General features: G+C 34.5%; 1 pseudogene; it reads left to right on the top strand.

Annotated features, from left to right (window-relative positions):
• Window positions 1-15,614: 15,614 nt before the first annotated feature.
• Window positions 15,615-16,599, top strand: LOC124515365 (glyceraldehyde-3-phosphate dehydrogenase-like; annotated as a pseudogene).
• The last annotated feature ends 5,359 nt before the right edge of the window (window positions 16,600-21,958 follow it).

Here is a 21,958-nt window from a genome sequence, read left to right as displayed (position 1 = left end):
CAGCAAGTTAATGAAAACAGGAAAAAAAAGATAGGTAAGACAGGTAAGAGTTTATAAATGAGAGAAACAATTTTAGTTAATATCAATATAGGGAATTATCACCAACTATACTAAACTCAATCTTTTCAAGCACATCTAATGATTTTCAAAAAATAAAATCTTCATATTTTCTACTACAAGCATGCCGCAACAAATTTTAAAGACTGACAATTTAAAAAACAGTTTAAAAGCAGATAATGTTAAAACACATACATGTTTGGAATTTTGACATATGTTTTTAAGTGTTTATTTTTTATTTATTTTTGAGAGAGAAAGAGAGAGAGAGAGAGAAAGAGAGCAGAGAGAGCAGAGGAGAGGCAGAGAGAGAGAGACAGAGAATCCCAAGCAGGTTCTGTGCCCTCAGTGCAGAGCCCAATGTGGGGCTCGAGCTCACGAACCATTAAGATCATGACCTGAGCTGAGCCAAAATCAAGAGTCAGATGCTTAATCAACTGAGCCCACCCAGGTGGCTCTGAAATATGCTTTTAAACAACAGATGGACTAAAGAAAAAATAAATGGAAATTAGTAAACAATTTAAACTGAATGATGAAAAAACAAGTATCAAAATTTGTGGAATGTATAACTACAGCACACTTAGAGAAATGAAAGCTTAGCTTACTCAAATGAAGTATTAGGAAAAATTAAAATGAAAAATAGCAAAATATTAGATGCATAAGTTGATTGTTCTAAAGGAATGCAAATTTAAAAAACATTTCTATAAATCAATTTAACTTCCAAGATCAAGAGAATTTTTAAAAATTACATCATTCTCAGAGCTCCTGGGTGGCTCAGTCAGTTAAGTGTCAGACTCCTGATTTCAGCTTAGGTCATAATCTCACAGTTGTGAGATCGAGCTTTGTGTCGGGCTCCACACTGAGCATGGATTTGGCTTGGGACTCTCTCTCTCTCTCCCTCTCTCTCTCTGCTCCTCGCCTGCTTGTATGCACACACACACACTCTCTATCTCTCTCAAAATAAATAAACATTTAAAAAATACATCATTCTTTTCAAATATACATTGAAAGCATGTCAGAAAATTCAGCAGTTTTTCTGAGTGAAAACAAAGGTTACCAAACTAGAAATCAACGGGTGCATCCCTTTAATCTGATAAAGGGCATGTACAAAACACACACACACACACACACACACACAAATAAAACTATTATGAAATTGATATTTAGGCACTGTATTTGACAGTAAAATATAAAAACTTTCTATACAACATTAGAAAAGCACAATTGTCTATATTGTCCAGATATATGTCCAGGTAAGAGAGACAAGAATAGTGGATTTAGTGGTTTGGACAAATACATTACCATTTTTAAAGCAAGTTGGAAAAATTCTGTTCTCAATTATTATTTTCATTGGGAATGAATTTTGGTATCATTTCAACATCTTACCTTTCTTTTTGTGATTCTATTTTGTGTACTTTTATACTCTTTTACATTAATTGGTTTGTTAATACAATTATTAAAATATATGAATTACAGAAACCTATATATATTACAGTAAACCACTATGCTTTGGTATAAAAGCTTACAGATTATTTTATCAATTTTTAATTTTCCATTTTAATTTATTTTGTATTTTATTAATTTAAAATGATTTTAATTAGCATTTTGTCTTTCATTTTGTAAATATCTTCTCACATCAAGGAGACATCACATATATGAGCTAAGAAATTAAGTTAAAATGTAAATTATTGTCATTTAAAATTTTCTTTTAATGTTTATTTTTGATAAAGAGAGACAGAGCATGAGCGGGGGAGGGGCAGAGAGAGAGGGAGACACAGGATCTGGAAGCACGCTCCAGGCTTCCAGATGTCAGCACAGAGCCCGATTGCGGGGCTCGAGCTCACAGACCACGAGATCATGACCTGAGCTGAAGTTGGACACTCAACCAACTGAGCCACCCAGGCGCCCCGTAAATTATTATTTTAAATGAAGTTCCACTAACAAAACATGTTTTGTTGTTGTTTTGTTTATTTTTTTGTTTGTTTTGAGCAGCAAGCAAAAGTGTATTATAGTATAAAGTCAGAAAGTAAGAACAGTATGAAAGTTCTACCAAAAAGGGGACATTCAAAAGTGAGTGACCCTGGGGCGCCTGGGTGGCTCAGTCACTTGAGCGTCCGACTTCGGCTCAGGTCATAATCTGACGGCTTGTGAGTTCAAGCCCCGCGTCAGGCTCTGTGCTGACAGCTCAGAGCATGGAGCCTGCTTCCGATTCTGTGTCTCCCTCTCTCTCTGCCCCTAACCCACTCGCATTCTGTCTCTGTCTCTGTCTAAAATAAATAAACATTAAAAAAAAAAATAGTGAATGACCCTAACAAAACCTTTAAGTAGTGAGACTTGATGGAAAATTTATTCATTTAGAAGTCATCATTAATTAACATATATTTCAAAAAATTTGATAAGCTACATTCATGAAATCAATCACATTATAAAATAATTTCAAATATACGATATATATGTAAAAAGATAAAATACGGGTCAAGGATTTTTTCTCTGTTCATATTGACAATAAACATATGTAGAAACTATTCCGCAATTGGGAAAAGGCAGTTTTGCCTTTATGGAAGATTATTAAAATTGTTGTTACTCTCCAGAAGATGGAATTATATTTTATACGTCACTGCATAAATTTCTACAATGTGATCAATAGAAAAATAACATTTGTGTCAATATCACATTATCCAAAAGAAAAGATTGGTATATAACTGAAGTGATAACCACAGAATTTTATCACAATGCTAACCATTTTATTAACTAAGAAAAGCAAAGAAAATTGTACAAAATAACTTGTTCTTGAGAAGTGATTTTGATTAAATGTTAAGTATCATAATTTGCTTTGATTACATACATAGTGCTGCCAATAGTCAAGTGTATTTTATGAGCAATACCCTATTTGTAATGACTTTACTAATGACTGGTCCTGAATTCTGGAATGTCATCATTTGACATGAGTTCTAAGCATAAATGAAAAGAGACTGAAGGTGACAATTATGTAATAAGGTTACTTACAAATTTTCCTAATGATAATTAATCAATTAGAGACTTAATCAAGGCATCTTGACATTTTTGGTGGGTATTTTTAGAATTGAATTTAAAAAGCATATGATATTCTGTCTCTCTATATAGTCAGAATGTTTATTCAGGCAACATTTACTAAAAAGATTACTAGGTACAAGGCATCTTTAAGTGTGATTGAGAAGAAGGAAATGATTGATTGTCTTAAAGGAAATTAAAATGTGGTAGTGACTAGACAACACTATCCAAATTATTACTAACAAATATAATCTAATAGGCAGTGTGCAAACCATAAACATTTTAAAGGGCTTGATATGAAAGGATAATCACTTCCTGCCCAGGCAATCAGGGAAGATATGGGGACAGTCTATATTTGTGACTATTAAAAATGCAAGATTTGAACAAATTATTGAAATGCAAAGTCTAATGGAAACAAAGCGGAGGAACTGCATACTTTCTAGAAAATATCTATGTAGATGGATGTATAATAATAGGATAAATGGCATAAAGGTTAATTTGCTTAACTGTGGTAGATCCTGACTTTTGACATAATCTCGAAATACTGTGTAACTGTATATTTGTGTAGCCACTCTAAACACTGGAAACATAAAGAAGATGAGAAATGATGTTTTAATATTTAATATTCTAATAAAATATTAGTTTTGTTTATTATCAGATCAGCAGCCTCTCTGTGAATTATACACAGAAACTAATTATTTAGTGTTTATCTGCAGGTTGACTTCTGCCTAACAACTTTTACATTCTGCCTTTGGCTAACAAACGGGTAGTGTTTCCAGGCGTGATCACTTACAAGGAATATTAAAACACACTGTTCAACTGTTTACAAAGAGCAAAGGAAAGTTTCCACTTTCTGCTTTTGAATTTTCATACTAAAAAAGTGTAGTTTTGATATAAGAGTTTCTTATTTCAGCCAACAGAGACATCCAGGGGCAACTCTGAATTACATTTTTATCACTACCTCTTTATACTTGAATTCTTTAACAAGCACTATCAAATTTAACAATAGTTTTGAAAACTACCTCTAGGTTCTTGCATTTCTAATCAACTTTTATCCTGAAATATTTGTGATTTCTCTTGCACTTCTGATGCTTTCCACATTTTGCCTAGAAAGATATGTTAGAAAAAATATTTCCGTATTCCTCTGTAGTTTGTTCAAATTAAGCTTATGAGAAGTAACTTCAATTTTGAGTTTTATGAGACTTCATATAAAATGTAGTAAGGACTATAATTTTAGGAAGTATTGGTTGGAAATAGCATCCCTATATTGCACAAATGAGAAATCAACAAATAGGAATGCATATATGAATCCTTCTACTTTCTGTTGATGTTTTACTTTACCAACCCTCTTACTATCCATTCCTCTTTTTCATATTTCAAGCAACATAACAGCTTCAGGAGGCTCTTTTAATTCTCAACGTTCTATCTATATTTAATACTTTCTTTCAATAAGCACTGTACATATCTCTATCCTTATCCTTCTAGAATAAAAATTTAGCATGACTGCTTTGCTCTGAAAGCCATGAACTATAAGATTCAAGTTAAAAGGACAACAAATATGGGTATAAATTTGGCATGAAAAGAGAGTAGGAAAGATGTTCCATATATTTGGGAAGAACCAGTGTTACTGAAATAGATAAAACTGACACTCAAAAATCAGCTATTCTATCTTAGACATTCAGCCATTATTGGGAAATGCAAACCCTTTAGACCCAGAGGCTGTGTGATGCACATGCCATTCAAATATGCATGGCCCACTTGCTGTGGACTCTTGACCCTTCACGCCCTTCAATTCCTAGATCAATACTGACTTGTTTTAAATTTGATTTATGGAAAGGAAGAGCCCTCCTTGATATAACTTAAATACTTATCAGTTTATTTTGTAAAGTTTTCACACGGTAAGTACTAACCATGTGAAATGATAGGCAATTTCTTACTTGTGACAATGAGAATGTAGTATTAGAACTATGTTCCAGAAATCCCCAAGGAGTTTAGATTCTAATAAAACATATCGAATTCAGGATAGATTAACAAGGATGTTCAGTCACATAGTACTGATCTGCTTACTTCTTGAGCTAAGATGGTTACTCAAGTCTATCTAGAAAATGTATTTTCTATTTTTATGGGGTTTTCTCACACACAGAACTTCTAGTGAATATTGTTCTGATAATTGCTTCCATTAAACCAATTTAGAAACTGTATATTTTATGTACGAATAAGAAAGGAAGCAAATTAGATTCAGATGCATACTGTGCTAAGTTCTGTGGCTACATATGGAAATTAAGGAGTATTGAGAAACACTACTTTCTTTTGGATGCCACTGTCAGTTGCGTGACTCTGCTAACAAAACAACAGTAGGAAAAAATCTGGTTTCACATTTTGAACAACAGCAACACAGTGGTTTTTCATTGAACAAAACTGCAGGAACAACATTGTACTGTAAATATTTTCTGAAGCCACAATTTATTTTCTTTCCCTGAAAGATGTTTGCAGCTTTCCTTGCAAGTCACTTTATATTATTAAAGAGAAAATAAAGTTCAAACTTTGTAATATGATTGAAGTAGGGCAATAATATGTACATACACAGGCTAAATTTAATAAGTCCTTACTTAAGAACTCTGGATTTATATTTGAATTTCAGTAATTTGAAGGATTTATTTTATTATTCCCTTTCTTTGGCCCTAATCACCCTCCTTTTTTTTATTATTATTTAAGCAAAAAACGTTCTGGAAAACTGGACATTATTAGAACCTCAATTGTAAGAAAAGATGTTATTTTAAGTACATCTGAGGTCCTGTCTATAACTAATGTTCTCTTTCACTTCAAAAAACTGATTACAAGTACAGCAGAATTATGCTAATGTTTAGGGAAATTTAGAAAACAAAAAAGGAGAGACTATCTCAATGGCGTTGAGTCCCTGTGTTTAGTTATATCTTATGTCCAGATTTACCTTTGCCTTTCTGATGGTTTTTTGACTCCTTCCTTAGATTCCATGAAGCAATAAATTTCTTTTTGCTGTTGTTGTTAAAATTAATTTGAGTTGGGTTTTGTCTCTTGTGACCAAGAATCATAAGAAATACTCTAAAATGTTTGCATTTTATTCTAAAGACAGGTGAAATATTTGCTGTTGAAACATTTAAGAAGAACACCATAATAAACTTTTAGCTTAAAGAAGAACCTGGACATGCCATTAAGTATGACTTTAAAAAGACATAACTAGTTGACCAGTTAAATTTAACGCAATAGTCTAGAGAAGTGGAACAACAGAAGTATGGCCAGGCCAATAGGGATAAAGAGGAGGAGGCAGAACCTGGAAATATTTAAGTGAGATAGCCCACAATAGTTGGTGACAAGTTGACTGGGATGAAGCAGAGACTTCTCTTCTCAAGGAGTGACTTCTCACTTGTTAAAAGCTTTGGTATGCAGAAGAATGACACTACTGTACATCAAGTCTCAGACTGGAGGAGACTGGTTTCGAGAGTATATGATGATTCTTATTTTGTTTATGAGACCTCCAACTACTACTATTTCCAACTTTTACTACTAGAAATATCCAGTAGATAGTCATTTGGTTTATGAAGACAACGAAAATCGATCACCTTGGGATTTAAATGTTGGTTCAACTATCATACACAGTAGTTGAAATATTTGAAGTATATGGAATTATCCTGAATTGTCACAAAACAGGAAAAGTGCAGGAGAACAGAAACAGAACTGTGAATAACAGCTATATTTAAGGAACAAGTAGAAAATAACAGAGTCAGAAATGTAGAAAAATGTGCATTTAGTGATATTTTGGAAATCAAAGAGTAGTTTCTTACTTGAATAAGTGACCTGTAGATATAAAAGTGATACCCCGTTATTAAAAGACATTTTTACAGTCATGGTAACAAGACCCAAAATACCAATAGCACAGACACTAGACTAGAAGATGGAAGACCTCACTCCTTGTCCGTGCTCTGACATTAACTAATGGCGTGATATCAAACAAGACTTTTATTCTGAGTCTTGGCTGGTAACAAAAGAATGACGTAGGAGACTTTAAGATTTATTCCAGCTTTAAATTTCAATGACTCCTCTGTTATCTCTCTCCAGTTCTCTAGTGTAGCAAAACGTACCACACTAGAGAACTGCAACATTATTTGAATACTAAATCTTTAGGCGACAATAATTTTCTTTGCCTATTATAAAGTAGCCCAGTGCCAGGTAACTGGGAATGGAGAAAGGAACAAAAAAATCTTCTGAGTTTCTCCTCCTTAGTATCTGGAGGGAGATAATGGCAAGAGTTAATAATCATAACATTAGAGTAAAAATGGTATAAACCAAAATTACTCAGAGCAATGTGACATGCAAAGTCACAACAGGAAATAGTCTACAATAGGATCAAGAATAAAGTGTCATTTGATCAGACATGTGGTCAGAAGATGGCTAAGAATACACCATGTGACGAGGCTGAAACAGAGAAGGCAGTAAGATATATGTGGCAGTGACGGTGTGATCAAGACAAAGTGAACAAAATTAATGTGGCCTGAAAAAAATGGGGAGATACTCAAGGACAAGGACCTACAGAAATGTATCAGTGATGTTTAGGATTCATAATATCACCCTTTGTTTATTACAAAACCAACTGAAGGATTTTAAAACCAAAAATAATATTTTTTTATTATTATTGAAGTATTGAAGTTGACACACAATTTTACATTACTTTCAAGTGTACAACATAGTGATTGGCCAACTCTATGTATTATGCTGTGCTCCCCACAAATCTAGCTACCACGTGTCTCCATACAACACCATTACAACACCACTGATTCTGGTTACAAAAATAAAGAAGATCTGAGGAATGTAAGAGGAAAGGTTGATAAAGATATTGTCAGGTTAGTAAATTAATAGAGATAAGAAATGATGACAGTTAGGGATAATGTAATAACAGAGACAATGGGGAAAAAGACCACGTGAGATACAAGCAGAATAAAAACAAAATAGCACAATTTGGTGATAGGTTGGGCGCAGGCAGTATGTGTGAGGAAAATGTAAATGATGACACCCAGATTTCTAGTCTGAGACACGTGAAAAGTGGAAATGTCATTTACAGTGACTGGGAGTATTATGGGAGGATCAAATTTAGAGGAGAGGAAGATCAAATTTAGAGGAAAAGATCATAAGTTCATTTTTGAATACATTAAATTTGAGATGTTAATTGGACCTTGTCATTTTTTTTTGCTTATTTTTCCTAAATAAATTGCTTTGCACTTATATTTGTTGTACTTAATTCTTTTTGTACTTTTTTCATTAATTTGACATCCTAAACTCTGGAAAATTAACTTAAAATACCAGTAATTTAATTCACGCTTTTTGAAATTAACATTTCTTTTAATTTCACAGATACGATGATGTGTATACACAGTCTTCAAAACTAAGAATATGTATTCTGAACCCAAGTGGAATTCTATATGATATTCTCAGTGATAACCATGTTGGATTTATACAAATCTATGACGGACTTCAGGATTTGGGCTGATACTATTAGAACATTAATGAAAAAAAAAACTGTGGAAAATGTATATATGCTAACATCATGAAAAAAAGTAAGTTATACCAACACCAATAGTAAGTTATACCAACAAATACTATCTGAAAATAAGTTCATGCAATTCTACCCTGTCAAATTAATTTGGAAAGGAATTCTCCCAGTTCACGAAATTATATAATAAATTAAAATCCATATATAAATTTAATATATTTATGATTTATCCTCACAACCAAAAGTAGCTTAGTTGCTCTACTGGTCTGCTAGTTTAATTTTAGTTTTTATTTTGTTGCTGTTTTCCCTTTTTTACAATCAACATTTGTAATCCAAATTTGAACCGAATTTGTTCCAAGTTTTTGCTTTATTTTCTCCATCAGACACGAAGTTGTTTATTCAATACAATACTGAAAGTTGCTGGTTTGTTGAGTACACTGGATACTGGCACGTACAAGCCTTAGGGTTTGTTTTGATTTCAACACTGGGTCTCTTGGTTGAAAGTCAAATAAAAATAAAATTAGATTTAGTTTTATTGTTGCAAAGTTTTCTCAATCTTCTTTATCCCAGGCCCTATTCTACCTTGTCTTGTGTAGGATTTGTATTAGTTGAGTGCCAGAAGCTAAATTAAAAAAAGAAGTAAAAATTTAATTGCTTTATTGTGTCTATCTGTTTCAATTATCTTGAATCTCTACTGCATGTTGTTAGTTGAAGGAAACTGCTATCATTTTTTTGTTGTTTTTTTTTTCTCACCTCTATACCTCACATGAGCATTGAGATTGAAATAAACACCAACCAAAAAGAGCAGTTAATATAAATGCTGAAACTCACAGTGTGCTCTGCCTTATTCAAGAAAATTGCTAATGCATGGCATTGATACATTGGGACAGAAATAGTGAGAGTGCAGAGGGAACACAAAACACTGGAATAAAAAGACAGAAAAGAAAAAAAAAAGAAGAATGTTAAAGCAATAGGTATGGTGCCCTGATAGATCTCACTGAAATTAGCAAGGCTAAATAAAGTGATGCCACTGAGAAATTGATCAATGTAGGATATCATATCGTTTAGAAAATATGCCATTAAACATCTCACATAAGCCACTGGGTCATCATATGTTTTATTGCCAAACATAGCCCTTTGTATTATACTGATGGCCTCATTTAGGGGACCAAAAAAAGAAAGTACTTTTTAAGTCCAGAAAAAACTGACATCCATTTTTCTCAATAATTTAATTGGTAAGATTTTACTTTTATTTTTCCAGTAAATAAAATGTCAGAAAATGTCTCCATTTTATTTTCCTCCATAGAATGAAATAAAATATGCCCCTTCAGAGTTTGACAAAAATGAACTCTGAGCTTTTTGTTCAATGGGGAAGATTGAGACAGTTTGAAACTATCTATAATGTAAAACTATCATCCATGAAAATATATTTGTTACAGAAAATCTGTTTTTATTCTACCAACATTCAGCACTCACTTCTCTCCATGTGGGGGAAACAGGCTATTGTTGTACTGTGAGAATGGCACAAACATCACAAGTTAACTCCCAGTGATTGACAACCTTGTAGAATTCCCTCGTTTTGAGTGTGGGTGGTTCTAATGACTTGCCTCAAGCCAAACAGAACATGGCAAAAGTGCAGAGATGTCACTGCTCTGATTAGGTTACATTATATGGTGAAGATGATAGTATGAGATTCATATACATGTGTCGTGTGTGTGTGTGTGTGTGTGTGTGTGTGTGTGTCCACTGGAGACACTCTTCTGCTTTCTGTTTGAAAAAACCAAACTGCCATACTGTATGCTGCCTGGAGGAGATAGCAGTGTGCGTGGCAGAGGAATAACCGTACAATGCATCTAGGGGCTCAGAGTGGCCTCTAGCCAATAGACGGTAAGAAGACAGACTTTTGGACATACAACTACAAGGAAACGAGTTCTGCCAATGGAATGAACTTGCAAGTGAATTTCTCCTCTGTACAGCCTCCAAATGCGAACACAAGCTGTTCAATATGATGATTTCAGCCTTGTGAGACCAAGAACTCAAGACTTAATTAAATCTTGATTGGAATTCCGACCACAGGAAATGTAGGATAATGTGTTGTTTTAGGCTGCTAAATGTGTGCTAAATCTGTTATATAACAATGAAAAAATGAATTCAGAGGACGTTAGTAAACTACATGTTCTTTTAAATAATCAAACACTAAATACTGTTTATATGCTGAAGTGTTTTTTTGTGAATCTTTTATCACTTGAGAAGCTATATATACTCACTTTATTGTAAACCGAGAATGATTAATAAAATCTGATGTATTTCCTATAGTTCTCATTAGTGAGTTTCCTATGATGTCCATTACACAGCATTGATTTTTAGTTATCTTAAAAATCATTATTCTCCTTTTTTTCTTTATAAAAATCTTGATAATGTGGTTTGCTGGGATTGTACTATGATGATATATGGCTAATTGACCTAAGAAAAATGTAATCCTGATAAAGAATACATGTTATCACTATCTACAAAGTTTCAGTGGAAACAAAGATTAAAGTTTCTTGTTGTCTGGCTCTGATTGTAGAACCCTACACAGAGAATCCTAAGTGGGCTGGGATATTTTAAGGATTGAAGCTCTTTTTTAAGTAAAACTATGAATCATATTCCATAAGTAATATTACTTTAAAAATGTATATTGTGATTATAATGGACCATTTTTCAACGGCTACATTTTAAAATCATGTTGGGTAGTTTAAGTGGAGGATTTCCAAGATAGGAGTGTGCATGTCTCTTTCACTTAGGTTTTTTTTTTTTTTTTTTTTTTTACTGCTTTGTTGATGACATACCATCCTAACTCTTATTTTTAAGTTTGGATTTAAATTCCAGATAGTTAACATGCAGTGTTATATTAGTTTCAAGTGTACAATATAGTCAACACTTCCATACATCACCCTGTGCTCATCATAACAAGTGTACTTCTTAAACCCCATCATTTAACCTATCTCCCGATCTCTCTCCCCTCTGATTAACCGCCTCTTACTCTTAAGAATAATTTATGCCTCTCCAACTTGTTGAGGAACTGTACATCCTAATTTACTATTAAGCAGAAAACATAAGGTGGTAAAAAATATGCTTTCTTATTGAGAAGGGATGTGAACTAGTATTATTTTAATTTTTGAGAACTGTCACTTCACTTGAAATCTACTAAACTATTAAAGCTCCATTAAATTACACAAACACTTATTGATTTCCTTATGTTAGGCATTCTACTAAATGCTAGTGATGTACTGATGAGGGTAATATGTCCTCTGTCCACAACCAGCTATAGTCCCACCAGGGACACCCACATGCCTTACTATAACACATAACTAAATGAGGAATAGAAACACATAGGTCAACGAAACAGTTATTTGAGTATAAAATGATTATTTTTGATGGAAACTATGAAATACAAGCTACTTTTGAGTTTCATTTTAGAGTATCAGTAGGCATTTGACACAGAGAGAAGGAAAGGACATGCAGATGGGAAATTAACAACCAAATGAGCAGGTCTAGTGAACTGGCAGCATGGCAGCAAATAGATCAGGGAATTTAGGTTACAGAGTTTGGAAACATTTGAAGGCTACACACCCTAATATCTGTTAACGAGCATCTATGCGATAGAACAAAATAATTTTGGTGTATTGGAGCCAGCTCTAGCTGGCTAGCACAGGATTAAAAGGGGAAACTGGGTACATATTTTTCGAATTCCAAATTCAGTGACATGACTTTGGTACCTTGAGATTGGCCATGGTGGGAGTGTTTATCTATCCTGTGGAAATCAGCAAATGCTACAAATCAGGCAGAACTTTATTAGAAACACATTTGTTAAACATTTCCCAGCATGCCATGGTACACACACACACACACACACACACACACACACTTATTCACTAACTCAAATATTCAAGGAGTGTTTTATAGAGTATCTTCTGTGTGTCAGCATCTTTTTTTTTTTTTTCAACGTTTATTTATTTTTGGGACAGAGAGAGACAGAGCATGAACGGGGGAGGGGCAGAGAGAGAGGGAGACACAGAATCGGAAACAGGCTCCAGGCTCTGAGCCATCAGCCCAGAGCCCGACGCGGGGCTCGAACTCACGGACCGCGAGATCGTGACCTGGCTGAAGTCGGACGCTTAACCGACTGCGCCACCCAGGCGCCCCTTGTGTGTCAGCATCTTAAGGATAAAGTTTGAGAAAAAATAAAATGCTTCTGTCCTAGTGCAATCATAAACAAATATTTTAACTAAAATTGTTATACGTGTTAATAAGTGAGATGAGATGAAAAAACAAAACTATGTAACGGATGAACTAGAACAACCAGGTTTCAGTGAAGTTCTACCTTAGACAGGCAAATATGAGAAGGCCTCTCTAAATTGGTGGTACTTTAGCTGAGGCCTAAATGTTGAGAAGGTAAATAGCATGTGAAGATTTGGCAACAATGTATTTCAAGCAGAGGAGGCAGTTCAAGTTCAAAATGGTAGAAGGAAGCATTTTTATCCCTAGGTGAATGTGGCTAAAATGCAATGAATAATGGTAAGAACAACAGAGACTGAGGACTGAGGATAGAAAGGTAATCGGTGATCACTTCAAATCTGGTCTTGTAAGCCAAGCATCTAGGCAGAAATAAATTGGATGTATACTAATGCATGTGTTCATTAATTTATTTGGCATATATTAGACAGTAGCTACCATGCCAGGTTATTAAGAAAAAGGGATAATATATAGTCTCTTCCTTAAAGAATCCACAGCCTTTTGCGAGGGCATGATGAAGGATCAGGATCTCTGCATGTCACAAACTGTATGGGAGGCTCAGGTTCCCCATCTTCACATTCTATCATCCCTTCCTTCCATGACTAATTTAGGAAGTTCACTGGGGTATCTCTATCTACATGTTTAAATCCTGTAAGAGATGCTAGTAAAATAAAATTAAAATTATATTAATATTTTGAATAGGTGTACTCAAATTTTAACACAGAAAATTTAACCTAAGGAGTCTCTGAGAGAATGTATATATTCAGTATGATGGCTGGCAAAATAAAGGAAAAAAAATCTTATTAGTAAATTAGGTTTTACTCTAGTCTATGTGTAGAATTATAGCAAAGGACTTCCTTTTTTCCTATGTAGGTAATGCTCTAAATTTGAATCAAAGCTGTCAAAAACATATGTGTATTACCAAGGTAGAGTCAAGGTTTTGGTTTTTATCATTCTGCTTTGAGAAACAGTCTATACTTTAAAAAAAAGAGAGAGAGAGGAAGTAAGGGAGAGACATCCTGTAATCAAGAAATAATGTTTTCTAGATTGTGTAGAGCTACCTGGCCAGGAAGACTAAAACAAAGCCTAGTCTTAAATATGCAGTAAAAAAAAGACAGAGAAGAAATTAAAAAGATGGATTCCTTAGCTCTCCCATAAGAGAAATTTTCAGTTATGGCTATCTAGGCTTCTGGGAGAAAAAGGACCTAACACATAAGAACAGGGGAAAACAGTCAGTGGCTCATCCCTCAACTCCGAGAAAGCAAGCAACACTTCCTTCCCTTCTATCTTGAAGCAACACCACTTACCAAAGTGGTGATAGGGTATGTGGGGAGAGGGTAAGGGAATATGGGGGAAAAAAAGAGAAAGAATAGTAACAAAGACTACCATCATTTATACACACTATGTAAAAGCTCTGTCCACTAAATATGGCAAATAAAACATCCTTAAACTTAGTAAACCCAAAGAAATATCTCCTTCTTAGATATAGAGGAAAGTCAAGGGAACAGTCTTGAGTGACACCAAGAGTTAAATAAAAAAAAATAGGATATTAGCAGCATGGATATAAAGGTATGTACAAGTAGTGAGAATAAATCTACTAGTATAGAGCAAAATAAGGAGATAAGCAAAAGTGTTCCAAAAGAATTGTGTACTTATATTTGATAATATACTCACATAAGTTTGAGTTTTGTTAAGTGGGCATTGGAAGAAGAAAATAATTTAAGAGGTGAATGCTCAGACAGATTGTAGTTCTAGGATTCAAACTATCATTTTACTGATCACAACTTTATTATGTAGAGCTGAGAAATGTATTTAGAGCAGCTCTTTATTCCTTGATAATTTGTTTGGAGCCAATGTTCTATTTATTACTGCTGAGAACTGCTATCTAGAGGCACTGCATGCCTAGATCATAAGGCAAATACAAATAGAAGCAAAATTTGGTGTTTTTTCCCACTTGAATGTAAGCTCCATGTTTTGTTACTGTTTTTCTCTCATATATTCTACAAGGAGGGAGAGAAGACATTAAATGGCATTCAATCAAAAAAAGAAAAAAAAAAGAGGCCTGATGTTGTTTGGAAAAAATGCTAAGACTAAGACTAAGTAGTATGACTAATATATATGATACAGGGGAGAAAAAGCAAGTTTCTTAATGCATTGAATTATATTCTATTTGTTAATGAAACACTCTTACACACAGTGCTATAGTACATTATGTACATAAAGTTAGTTCTTACCATCAATATGTGTGTGTGTGTGTATACATAGGGATGTATGTAAGCATATATTTATAGATAAGTATGTATACACATATACATAAAATAAATATACATACATGTATATATGTATATACTAAATTTAAATTAAAAAATGATCAAATGTATGAAACCGGATAGAAGATTTCAATGAGATAAAAAATTTTTTTCTTTTTTATTTGGTTTGTTATATAGATTCTAAATGTGTCCGGATATTTTTGGGTCCTAATTCTATTCCATGGGATGGTACTATGAAGGAAAGAATTCTGTTGGTTTCATCTGAATGATGGTTCATTCTTATGTAATACTTGTAAATGTGAACCGAATATATACCAAGTGCTTTGCTAAAATATTAAAATAAATAAATGAGAAAAAATGTCAGTTAGTTCAATATGGATCTAAAAACAAATGGTTGAACTCCTCCCCATGCAACAGACAGTCGCATCTTCTGGTGCAGTACCAGCACATCCCCAGATACAATGGTGAAGGTTGGAGTAAACTGATTTGGCCAGATTTCGTCATCAGGGCTGCTTTCAACTCTGGAAAAGTGTATATTATAGCCATCGATGACCCCTTTGCTGACCTCAAATACATGGTCTACATGTTCCAGTAGGATCCCATCCATGGCATATTCAAAAGCACAGTCAAGGCTGAGAAAGGGAAATTTGTCATCAATGGAAAGCCCATCTCTATCTTCCATAAGCAAGATCCCACTAGCATCAAATGGGGTGCTCCTGGTGCTGAGTATGTTGTGGAGTTCACTGGGGTCTTTACCACCATGAAGAAGGCTGGGACTCACTTGAAGGATGGAGCCAAGAGGGCCATTATCTCTGACCCTTCTGTTGATGTCCCCATGTTTGTGATGGTATGAACCATGAGAAATATGACAATTCCCTCAAGATTGTCAGCAATGCCTCCTGTACCACCACCTGCTTGGTCCCTGTGGCCAACACCATCGATAACAACTTTGGTATCATGGAGGGAATCATGACCATAATCCATGCCATCATTGTCACCCAGAGGACTGTGGACAGCCTTTTTTGGAAGCTGTGGCATGATGGTCAAGGGGCTTCCCAGAACATCATCCCTGCTTCTAGCGGCGTCACCAAGGCAAGTTCATCCCTGAGCTGAATGGGAAGCTCCTTGGCATGGCCTTCCATGTTCCCACTCCTACTATGTCAGCCATGGATCTGACTAGCCACCTGGAGAAAGCCACTAAATACAATGACATTAAGAAGGTGATGAAGCAGACATCGGAGGGCCCCTCAAGGGCAATCTTGGCTACGCTAAGGACCAGGATGTCTCCTGTGACTTTAATAGTGACACCCACTCTTCTACCTTTGATACCAGGGTTGTCATTGTTCTCATTGACTACTGGGTCAAGCTGACTTCCTGGTAGGACAATGAATTTGTCTACAGCAACTGTGTGTGGACCTTATGGTTTACATGGCCTCCAAGGAGTAACAGCCCCATGGACCGCCAGCCCCAGCAAGAGCAATAGGAAGAGAGAGGCCCTCAGCTGCTGAGGAATCCTTGCCCCACCTCATCCCCAACACAATGAGAGTCTCTCAACCTCTGGGATGAACATAGTTTTCATCCCAGACACCCTAAAGAAGGGGAGGGCCTTGGGGAGCACTACCTTGTCATACATCCAGACAAAAAGAATTTTAAATACAAAAATAAAACAAATGGTAGAACTATGAAGTGCTAAAGTTTATTAGATAAAGTTATGAATAAGGTTCTACGGGATTGCAAGTGGACATTTAGAAAGAAGAAACTGATTTTGTGAAATAATTACAAGAAAATTTATACCTCAAAATATACAGCTTAAAACTAAAAAAAAAAAAAAATGAAATAGAAGAAACCAAAACAAAAAGCTGCCTCAGAAGTAAAGGAACCCTTCAAAAAAGCCAAAAAGAAAAAAAAAAGAAAGAAAGAAAGAAAGAAACGCTAAGAAACATAAACACAAATCGTGATATATAGACTATCTTGAGTGTTCTGAAAATTTATGTAAATTCAAGCTGCAATTAATGTCATCTTGGATAACTGATGCAAAGCCTTGGGCGTGTGCTGAGAAGATGGTCAGATGAGAGATATCTGCATAAGCCCATGTCTCCAAAATGACAACACACTTAGTGAACAAACAATCTATAAAAGTCAACCCCACAAAAGTAGGCAATAAAGAAATGCATTTGCTCACACCTTGTTTCTGAGTAAAGGAGGAAAATGTCTCCACTGAGAGACTCAACCAACCCTTACACAGACTCATGGCCTGAATCCACACTACCTGCATGGCACAAAATCCTTCAGGACCAGATAAACCTGTTTTTGGAATGTTTTTGGTAGTATATTTAACATAGAGAATCAGTAATACAAGAGATAACTAGAATAAATATGTCTAAGAAATTCCTTTGTAAAGTAGTCTCCTACAAAATGTTCTTCATTCTTGCCTAAAGGGCATACAATTTTTAAGAAGTTAGGTTATTTCCTTGAAGGGGGATAGGAGGTTCCTAACACATCTATTGGCTTCTACTGTGCTTTACTCACTGAGTTGAGACTGCCCTTAGCAATTATTTGACAGTATGAGATGTAGACCAAGTAAATGAGAATCATCCAGGATAATTTTTAAATTGCACACTTCTGTGCCCTCCTCCAGACCTGGGGATGTATATTCTTAATATTAAAGTTTGATAAATTGGACTGTGCTGTGGGGCTGCCCTTAAGCAAGCTTTGGAAAAGCCAATAAATGTTATTTTTATCATAAGCAACAGATATACATATCTATATATATATATCTCATATATATATCTCAAATATATATACATATCGAGTATGTATGTGTGTGTGTGTATATATATATATATATATATATATATATATATATATATATTCTTGGAGAAGGAAATTTAAATTGTTATTAAAAACTGCCCCTCATTTTATGATGGGGACAATCACAATTATTTAGAAGTTGCCTCTAAGCAGAATGTCATAAAAGAAAGAGCTGCTGGCTCCTCTGGAACTTCACCCTTGGAGAAAGCATGGAAGGAGGAGGAGGGTAACAGACTTCAGAGCCAAAAAATCACACCATAAAATATACACAGCCAACAACAATACTGCAACCTTGGGAAACCTTCTAGAAGACAGAATCTTGCAAGATCTCTGTGTATATGTGGGGTGTGGGGCAGGTAAATTACAACCTAGGGAAGCAGAGGACCAGGCATCATGAATATAGAAATGGTAAGACAGCTTTCCAGCTGTGCTCCTCCCTCTCACTCCTGCCCTCGGGGCATGATTACCTGGTCCAGTTACAAATGGAGTAAAAGTAATTCCAGCCACAGCCTCTGAAGGCATTCGAACACTGGGAAGTTGGGATGAAGCTGGGTTGAGAAGCATTGTAACCAAGTGCAGTTCATCTTGTCAGACCCTGGTATTTCCCTTTCTTCCCCCAAAGTATAGAGTAGCTCAATGGGAGGAGATGATTTGTGGAAAAAAAACAATGCTTAGGGGAAGTAATGGGAGGCTTCCTAAGGTCGGAAGGTTTGAACCCAGATTGCAACATGAAAGTTTACCTGACCTGGAGGGTTTCATCCTCCTTATTCATCAGGTGGGTCAAAGCCCTCATATCCCAGGCACACCGTCTAATAATTTTCAGGTATGAACAGGCAAATCTATAAAATCTGTGAGGAATTCAAGAGTTATAAAAACAAAACCAAACCTAAAAGACGTAAATCAGAGAAAACAGAAGAAATAAATGACCCAGAACAAGAACTCAAAGTGTGCATAACAAAGAGCTTAGAGTGTATGTATGTGTGTACATATATATATATAAGCATACAGAGAGAGCATATATATAATCTATATATGATATGTATATTAGACAGAGAGCATATATTATATATGTAATTTAAAATATATATTATATTAGAGAATATTTTATATATATATATATTTATATTTATATAATATATTATATATTTATATATTATATATATTTAAATATATTATATATTTATATATTATATATATTTATATATATTATATATTTACATAATATACATTTATGTATATATTAGCCAACTCAAAGATTGGTAAATGCTCTATTTCAAAATTCATCTAAAATTCATAAAGATATGGAAAGCATAAAGCAAAATGTAAGATCTATGGGAGTTCTAGGTGGACAGGAAAAAATTAAATAAGAAGGAGAAACACTTGAAGAAATAATGACTGGCTGTCACTCAGAATTAAAGAAAGATACAAATTATCAGACTGATCAGTTGCAGAGAGCCAAAAAGAGATAAATGAGAAAAAAACAAAACTTCACAATTAGGTATGATATTAGAAATTTAAAATTTAGAAACAAAAATGTCAAATGTAGAACAAAAGACCAGGTCAAACACAAAGAACAAACCTCAGATACTTTAAAAAATATTTTAAACTTAGGTAAAACATTATAATATGAAACCTTTTAAAATTTATGATAGATTCTACTTGCTTTCTTGAACTCTTGTCAAGGAATTTTTTTAAGGAGGGAATCCAAAAGGAATCAATGAAATTTTCAGTGGGATGTTTGTAAATCAATGGAAATTGATCAAATGGAAAGTCAAGTGAATAAAGAAAGTATATTCTCTACACAGATGTTGGGTTGAATTAATAGAAATTCCTTTCTATTCTTTGCCCCTTCCTGTAGTAATGCCCTTTTCAGTGTGACTTTGCAACTTCATCCAGCAAGACTTTCCCCACCTCTGAGTTGGGCCAGCCTTGTGATTTGCTTTAACCAACAGCATGCTGGAGAGGTGGCAGTGCCCTCCTTCTGGGCCTGGACTTACCACGCACCCTGCTTGCTCTCCTAGAACCCACACATGAGACCACTAGAAGATAAAGGTAATGTGACCTGACCTTGAATGATTCACTGGTTGTCAGCTGGCCTGAGATTTCCTTAGCATATCCCAATGCTTTCACAAATGGATGGCTCCAATTCCTTGAAGAATCCAAGACAGGCTCATCTGCCATAGTTTATTCTCAACCACTCTTCCGGCTGAAGCTTTATACAGAATATTGCAGACTCTTAGAACTAAAAGGAAACTTAAAGGTCATACTCCTGTCTAAACTTTCAGATGCTCCTCTTAATCCAGGGAATATATTAGTCTGCCTGAGATAGATCACAATGTTTTCCAGGTCAGACCTTGATTCCTGTTCAGAACTCTTTACTTCCATCCAATCTGGCCTTTATTTGGAAGCAATACATACAGGCTTTTTTCTTTAATACTCTGGTTTACTTTTTTAAAAATGTAATATATATCAAATCCCTTGAGTGCTTTTAAACAGTGTTTGTGGGTAAATGATCAGAGACCTACTGACAAGACAAAACGACTATCTTTTAAAGTTGCTTTAGGGACATAATAGATAATCAGTTGAAAAATGTCCACTGTTTCATAATGTGATGTTAGTATGAATATGTGCAAGAACAGAAAGGTAGTATAAATTTCCTCAGGCAACAAAAATAAAAGATAGTTGTTGGCTTACAAACACAAACTCCAGGAAGAATGAGGATGAAACCAGCAGTATGCCACTTTTTAAATAACAGACTCACTGTTTCCTTTAGTAACAACAACAACAACAACAACAACAACACTAATTTATTTACTCAGAAACACCAACCTAGGCTATGCCTGAACAAAATTTACCATAAATCAGTCCTTGAAGGGAGAATCTTGGCACAATTTTGTGATAAGAGTTGGCCTGAGTGGAAAGAAAGCTCTATACTTTCTGCAGGGTTCTACTTGTGGGTAATCACAGGGCATCATCGGGGTGTTCCTATCACTTTGCAGTAAGCCGATAGGGGTCTGTACTTTAGATATCATTTTCCAAAACACATTAAACAACCCTAATGCACTCTGGTGGGCCTTTTATTACTGTCCATAAATGCTTTAAAGCAAACAAAATCAGATCCGTGAAAATCACTGTTATTATATATTTACCAAAAATCTATGCTGCTCTAAGTAAATGGAAGTTACTGGTAGAGCAAATCTGACATGTTAAGGTATGATGGCTCTGAAAATTTTCACAGGGAAAGTCATTTTAAATTAAATACTGAAAATCTTTATACTCTTTGTACTTTTTATAAGCCTGGGTGCTTTAAGTATTTGAATTTAAATACTTGATTGGTTAGTCCTGAGTGTTTGTTGCTGAACATCTAGTGAAAGTTACCAATATTTTAAACATCAATTTTCACAGAAACAAATAACACATTTTTTTAGCATTACAGGCAGAATAAAGGGAAGAAATTTTAGGTAAAATGAAGCTCTTTTGAATGAGACTTCATTATTATAAAAGCAGAATGCTTATTTTAACAGCAAAAGCATACTGTAATATAAAAAGTATTTCTAGAATATTTTGCAAACTCCACATATTAATGAAAGCCTTCATTTGTATTCGATAATTACATGATCTCTTAAGTTAATTTACTTGGACGCATCTTAGATAATAAGCAGATAACATAATAAAAATGTAGGTGTTGTGGTTTTAGATATTTCAATTTTGAACAGAGAAGATAAAAGTATTTAGACTTCTCTTTATACCACAGTAACTAAACTGTATGTTTGATGTGTCCTTCTTATGTATAAAACTTTTAAGTGGAATTTAAGATTTTAACACAAAAATAGGCAGTCTTCTGGTTTTTTCTTTAGTTATATTATTAACTTTTCAAGGAAAACAGGCCTAGCTCAATGAATAATTCATTATGAGTAGGAGGGAAAAACTGTAACATGAAAATCTTATTTGATATGATAAAACAGAACACATGTATTTATTCTTATGTCACTAA

This window comes from Lynx rufus, unplaced genomic scaffold (assembly GCF_022079265.1).
Source record: "Lynx rufus isolate CCGP_SWC_20201006 ecotype Redwood Valley unplaced genomic scaffold, mLynRuf1.p SCAF_2, whole genome shotgun sequence".
In the NCBI taxonomy this organism is placed as follows: Eukaryota; Metazoa; Chordata; class Mammalia; order Carnivora; family Felidae; genus Lynx; species Lynx rufus.
Note: the sequence above shows the minus strand (reverse complement) of the source record. Positions and strands in the feature narration are given on the sequence as shown.